Source organism: Octopus sinensis, linkage group LG8 (genome assembly GCF_006345805.1).
Source record: "Octopus sinensis linkage group LG8, ASM634580v1, whole genome shotgun sequence".
NCBI lineage: Eukaryota > Metazoa > Mollusca > Cephalopoda > Octopoda > Octopodidae > Octopus > Octopus sinensis.
In genome coordinates, this window is record NC_043004.1 from 64,332,694 (window position 1) to 64,339,074 (window position 6,381).

Genomic DNA, 6,381 nt, shown 5'->3' on the forward strand with positions numbered 1-6,381 from the left:
GGACAAACACAAACACACACACACATATATATATATATGAATATATATATATATATATATATATATACATATACATATATACAACGGGCTTCTTTCAGTTTCCGTCTACCAAATCCACTCACAAGGCTTTGGTCGGCCCAAGGCTATAGTAGAAGACACTTGCCCAAGGTGCCGCGCAGTGGGACTGAGTCTGGAACCATGTGGTTGGTAAGCAAGTTACTTACCACGCAGTCACTCCTGCACCTATATATATATTTATGTATTTATGTATACATAAGGGGTGTGGTGAAATGAGTAAGTGAGAGGGGAAAATACATCAGAGACATGGGAAAAGATGAGAATATTGTAAGAAAAATAAATTACTTACCTTTCTCTTACCTGTCAAAAAACAAAAAAACAAAATGCAAAACCAAAACTTCAAACAAATCCTTCATTAATCAAACTGACTTTTAAGGTTTTATTAAAGAAAAATGGTGTCCCTTTTTCTTCCCTCCCCAATGTCCCCTACTTCACCTCAGCCACCACCACCACTATATCCATTATAGTTGGCCAGTCTATAAATCATTTAAACACTGGTCTGGCTACAACACTGTCTCTCTCTCTCTCTCTCTCAGCCTGCTTGCCTCTCTCTCTCTCTCTCTCTCTCAGCCTGCTTGCCTCTCTCTCTCTCTCTCTCTCTCTCTCTCTCTCAGCCTGCTTGCCTCTCTCTCTAGCCATCTCTTTCTTGTTCTCTTTCTCTCTCTCTCACCCACATTTTCTTTCTCTCTCTGTCTACTCTTTCTAATACTTCCCCTCTTTCCCTCTCATGCTCTTATTTTCTTTTATTCTCACATTTGCACTACTTCTAAATCTCTCTCTCTCTCTCTCTGTTTCTTCCATTCCTTCATTCTTTCTCTTTCTCTCTGTGTTTCTCCCACTCTCTCATTCTCTCTCTCCCTCTCTCTCTATATATATCTATCTATCTATCTCTCTTCTATCTCTCTCTCTCTCCCTCTCTCTGTTCTGTCACTTTCTCTCTTAAAAACTTCTTTGCCTCTTCCATTCTTTCTCCTTCACTTCTACTCTCAACTTCTAACCCTCCATTTCCTCTCTCTCTCTCTCTCTCTCTCTCTCTCCCTGTCACTATATATCTCTCTATCCTTATCTCTAGCTCTCTTTATATCTCTTTATCTTTCTCTATCCCACTCACTCTCCATCTCTCTCACTCTCCATCTCCCCTACCTCTCCATCTCCCCAACTCTCCATCTCCCTCTATCTCTCACTCTCTTTATCTATCTATCTATTTCTCCCCTTCCCCCCATTACCTTAACTTATTTACTTGATCCCCCCCCCCCGTTGCTTCTTCCTTCTCCAAGATTGAATTCTGCCAAAGTTGGTTGTTCTCTTTCTTTCTTTCCAGTGTTGATAAAACAAAGATACCAGATAAGTACTGGCATTCTATACCTTTAGCCAACATGTAACCATGTGTCTATGTTCAAAATTGTGCACGTGTGTGTGTGTGTGTGTGTGTTGATTATTCAGGTAAGGAAGAGCATCCAGCTGTAAAATTATGCCTCAGTAATAAGTATCCATGTAAACCATACTAGCGTGGAAAAACAGACGTAAAAGAAACAAACGAGTGTGTGTGTGTGTGCATGGTAGACTTTCATGTCATAAACAACAGATAAGGGTCCCACAAGTTCTTGCTGAGGAATCTGCACAGATGATTTGAATGTGGGAGCAAGCAAAAATTTGATCTCTATAAACAAATCAACATGGACGTTAGACATGTGGCACACACTATGCACCATGCACGAGCAATGGAAAATTAAGTGGTTTACAAAAAAAAAAAAAATGAAATCTTGCTACTCAGTCCAGGATATTGAAACCATGATCTTGCACTCTTGAGTCAAGCACCCTAACCACTAGGCCACATACACTTCACATGTGTGTGTCTATGTAATTGTCAGCATTTTATGCCCATTTTCCGTATGCTTTCGTAACTCAGATAGGTCATATCCAGAACAGCATCTCACCACTTCCTGCAGTCTCTAGTCATTTCCTTTGTGCAGTCTCCAGAGATCGTCACACACCACATCCTTCTGAGTTCTCTCCTCTCCCGGGCATCTTCCCTCCTGCATAATTATTTATTTCTGTATCATAACAGTATTTTCAATATTTCTCTTATACAAACTCCATATCCAGTTTTCTTGTTAATTCTTGTTTTTTTACTAAAATACTCACTGAAATCATTACATTATAATGTCTTGTAATGTTGTCCTTGTCGCCCCTCTGCTCATTAACATCAATCATCAATTAATATTACAATTGTTATTGTTGTTCATCTTCTCTTCTGTTATCTTTATTGTCCACTCCAAACAGAGTCAGTGTTGAGTGCCATGGGGCTGGCTTTCCTTTTTACATTTTCTTTTCTTTTTGCTTTTTCTGTTCCACTAATTTTTTTTTTTGCTATGCATTATTGATCCTTGATATTTGTCAAGGTGATTGATATATCCCTAGTGTATATATATGCATATATAAATATATGTATGTATGTGCGTATGTGTGTGTTTATGTGTTAATTATGCGGATGTTTATTTCTGTGTCAACATGGGCTTTTGTGTTTATTGATATGAGTCTTTGTATGTGAATGTGTGGGTGTTGTTTGTATGCGTATATAAATGTGTGCGTGTTTGCTTCACTGTACATGTGAATATATATGCATGAATGCCCATGCACATGTATATACAGATGTGTGCATTTGCCTCGCTATACATGTGAATATGTATGTGTGTGTGTGTTTGGTTGACTGTGCATGAGAATATATGTGTGTGAGTGTGCATGCACACGTATATACAAACGTGTGTGTGTGTGTTAGCTGGAATGTGCATGTGAATATATATATCAGTGCGAACGTGTATTTACAGATGTGTGTGTGTGGATATGTGTGAATGTGCATGTTAGTGTATATATAGATGTGTGTATGTGTGAATATGTGTGCATGCGTATATACAGATGTGTGTCTGTATTTGTTTGACTATGTATGTGGATATGTATGTGTGTGAGTGTGCATGCATGTGTATATACAGATGTATATGCTTGCATGTGTGTACATGTAGATGTGTATACACCTGCCTGTGTATACATATAAATGAACACACAAGCATATGTGTATATACAACCATGTGTTCATAGAATTGTTTTGTGTCCATGTGTATGTGTTACTATGTATTTAAGTATAACATAGATGTGTGTACACACAAGAATATGCATGTGCGTGTATATATGTATATAATACATGTTTATTGATATATCCATGTGATTATGTATGAGTGGTGTATGTATGCCCCTGCTTGTGTATGTGCATATGAACGTATATACATGTATGATAAATTTAAATGGTTATTTCTCTGTAAATTTGTATTTATAAATACAAATATGCGAATACCATTCTGGGAGACAGGGTGTTTGTAAATGTGGAGGTGTGTTTGTGAATATGTATATCTATACATGCCTATGTGAATATATCTATACGTGTGTGTGTATATGTACATGTCTTTATATCTGTGTATGTATATATGCATAACATCTATTTAAATATGACTACCCCATCCACTCCTCTTCTATTCACTTTTGTGTCTTTTTCCCAATATTTTTTACGTTATTGCGTTTTTTTTTGTTTCATCTTTTTTTATTATCTGTTTTGGATTTTTTTAATTCTGTTTTTCTTACTCTTTTGGGAGAGAAAAATGTAAAAGAAAAATATGAATAACAAAAACAAATAAATAACTGAATATTATTCCTGTCCTTGTTGACACACCCCAGACCCCCTACTCCATCTCCAGTATCACCTCAACCCCAGCATCTACAATTAAATTGTGCACACACACACACACACCTCCACCCAAACGCGCACACACACTTCCAATCACATATTTAACCTCATACAGAGACACTCCTTAGCATATACCCCCTCATATACATCCCCTTATACACACACACACACACACATGTGCACATGCGCATACATACATGCACACACATAGCTATCAGGAATTTGTATCATCCGAAACACCAGAAGAGAAAAGTTTCATATGGGGAAGTGAATAAATGTTAGTGGTAGCCTGGTCGGGACAGTTTTGTTCACAGTCACATTATCACCGCTTGTTGTTGTTATTGTTGTTGTTGGCGATGACCCAATGCATTTTACACGGACGTGTGGTACGGTTCAGCAAAGACCATTATTACTGATGCAAACCTAAGTCAACATTGTGTACCAAGAATTATTTAGTACATCAAGTGCAACTTATTCGTCTGGTCATTCGGAATATACTGCATGTGTATGTGCATACATGCATGCATGCACACATCATCATCATCATCATCGTTTAACGTTCATTTTCCATGCTGGCATGGGTTGGATGGTTTGACTGAGGTCTGGAGAGCCAGCCACTGCACCAGGCTCCAATCTGATCCAACAATGTTCCTACGACTGGATGCCCTTCCTAATGCCAGCCACTCCGAGGGTGTAGTGGGTGCTTTTTACATGCCACCAGCACAGGAGCCAGTCAGATTGTCCTGGCATCGACCACACTTGAATGGTGCTTTTTATGTGCCACCGGCACAGGAGCCAGTCTAGCAGTACTGGTACTCATTTTATCAACCTCAAAGATCTGGAGAGCCAGCTGCTGCACTAGGTTCTACAGCTGGATGCCCTTCCTAATGCCAACCACTCTGAGAGTGTAATGGGTGCTTTTTTTTACCAGAGCAGGTACACTTTTATATCATCAAGCAATAAAAAAAATAAGGTGAGTAAAGACCCCCTTCAGTTACGAATGGCTATGAGATTGCACTTAGAAAGTACCCCTCCGAGGCACAATTCCAGGCAAGGTTCTTTGTGGAAGACCAGCAGTCACTCGTGCATACCAGCCTCCTTTGTCAACACCACCAATGTTGTCCAAGGAAAGGCAAAGGTCAATACAGTTTGGCACCAGTGATTCCACAACCCATTTCTACAGCTGAGTGAACTGGAGCAACATGAGATGAAGTGTCTTGCTTAAGAACACAACACACTGCCCTGTCTGGAAATCGAACTCACAACTTCACAACTGTAAACTTGATGCTCTAACCACTGAATCATGCACCTTCATCATCAAGCAATATATTACCTGTTATAGCATATAACTGGTTAGAATCCACCCTTTTGCCACCGCCAAACTTACTGAGACTATGTACCTCCAATGATGCCATACACTTTCAGCTAGCTTGTCTCAAGAGTCTATGCTGTCTAGTGGTTAGTTCCATCCTTTCTTTAAGTGCCACGTCCAGAATGTAGGACAGAGACAATCATGTCCTGCTGCAATTCTCTCTTCTTTCGTCTTCTCTCTTCTTTCCACTTGCTTTCTTCCAACCGGTTCATCGTCCATAACATCCTTCTTCGTTCCCGGCTTCCTTTCTATTCAATCTTTCCAGTCAGTACTAAATTCTCCAGGCCTTTCTTTCCTCATACAACCAAGAAATCTCAATGGCTTGACTCTTACTTCACGAAGCAGTTTTCTTATTTAATGCGACCTGGGTCATCACTTCTTCACTTGACACCTTGTCTGTCCAGCCTGTTCTCAATATTCTCCTTAAATGGTAATATTTGGCACAAAACTGAAGGCAACCTTCTGACCAGTTACATGTCATAACCATTAATATATTGCAGAGTCATTAGCATGCTGGGCAAACTGCTTTGCGGCATTTCGCCTGTTTCCTTTTATTTTCGTTTGTTTCAGTCATTTGACTGCGGCCATGCTGGAGCACCGCCTTTAGTCGAACAAATCGACCCCAGGACTTATTTTTTGTAAGCCTTGTACTTATTCTATCGGTCTCTTTTGGCGAACCGCTAAGTTACAGGGATGTAAACACACCAGCATCCGTAGTCAAGCGATGTTGAGGGGACAAACACAGACAGACAAACATATACTCATACATATATATATATATATATATATACATATATACAATAGGCTTCTTTGAGTTTCCATCTACCAAATCCACTCACAAGGTTTTGGTCAGCCCGAGGCTATAGTAGGAGACACTTGCCCAAGGTGACATGCAGTGGGACTGAACCCGGAACCATGTAGTTCATAAGCAAGCTACTTACCACACAGTATGTGTGTGTATATATATATATATATATATATATATATACACACACACATATAGAAGCATGTGTATGCTTTCTGTAGTTGGTATTCATTTCTAATAAAATCTTCCCCTTCCAAACACTATATTGCAATTAACTTTCTATGCGTTCATCCATTTTCAATTATAAGCAGCTGAAATAGCGATTTTTTTTCCTTTTTTATTCATTTCTTTTTTAGTTTCTTTCTTTAATCATTTTCTTTCATTAGTTTG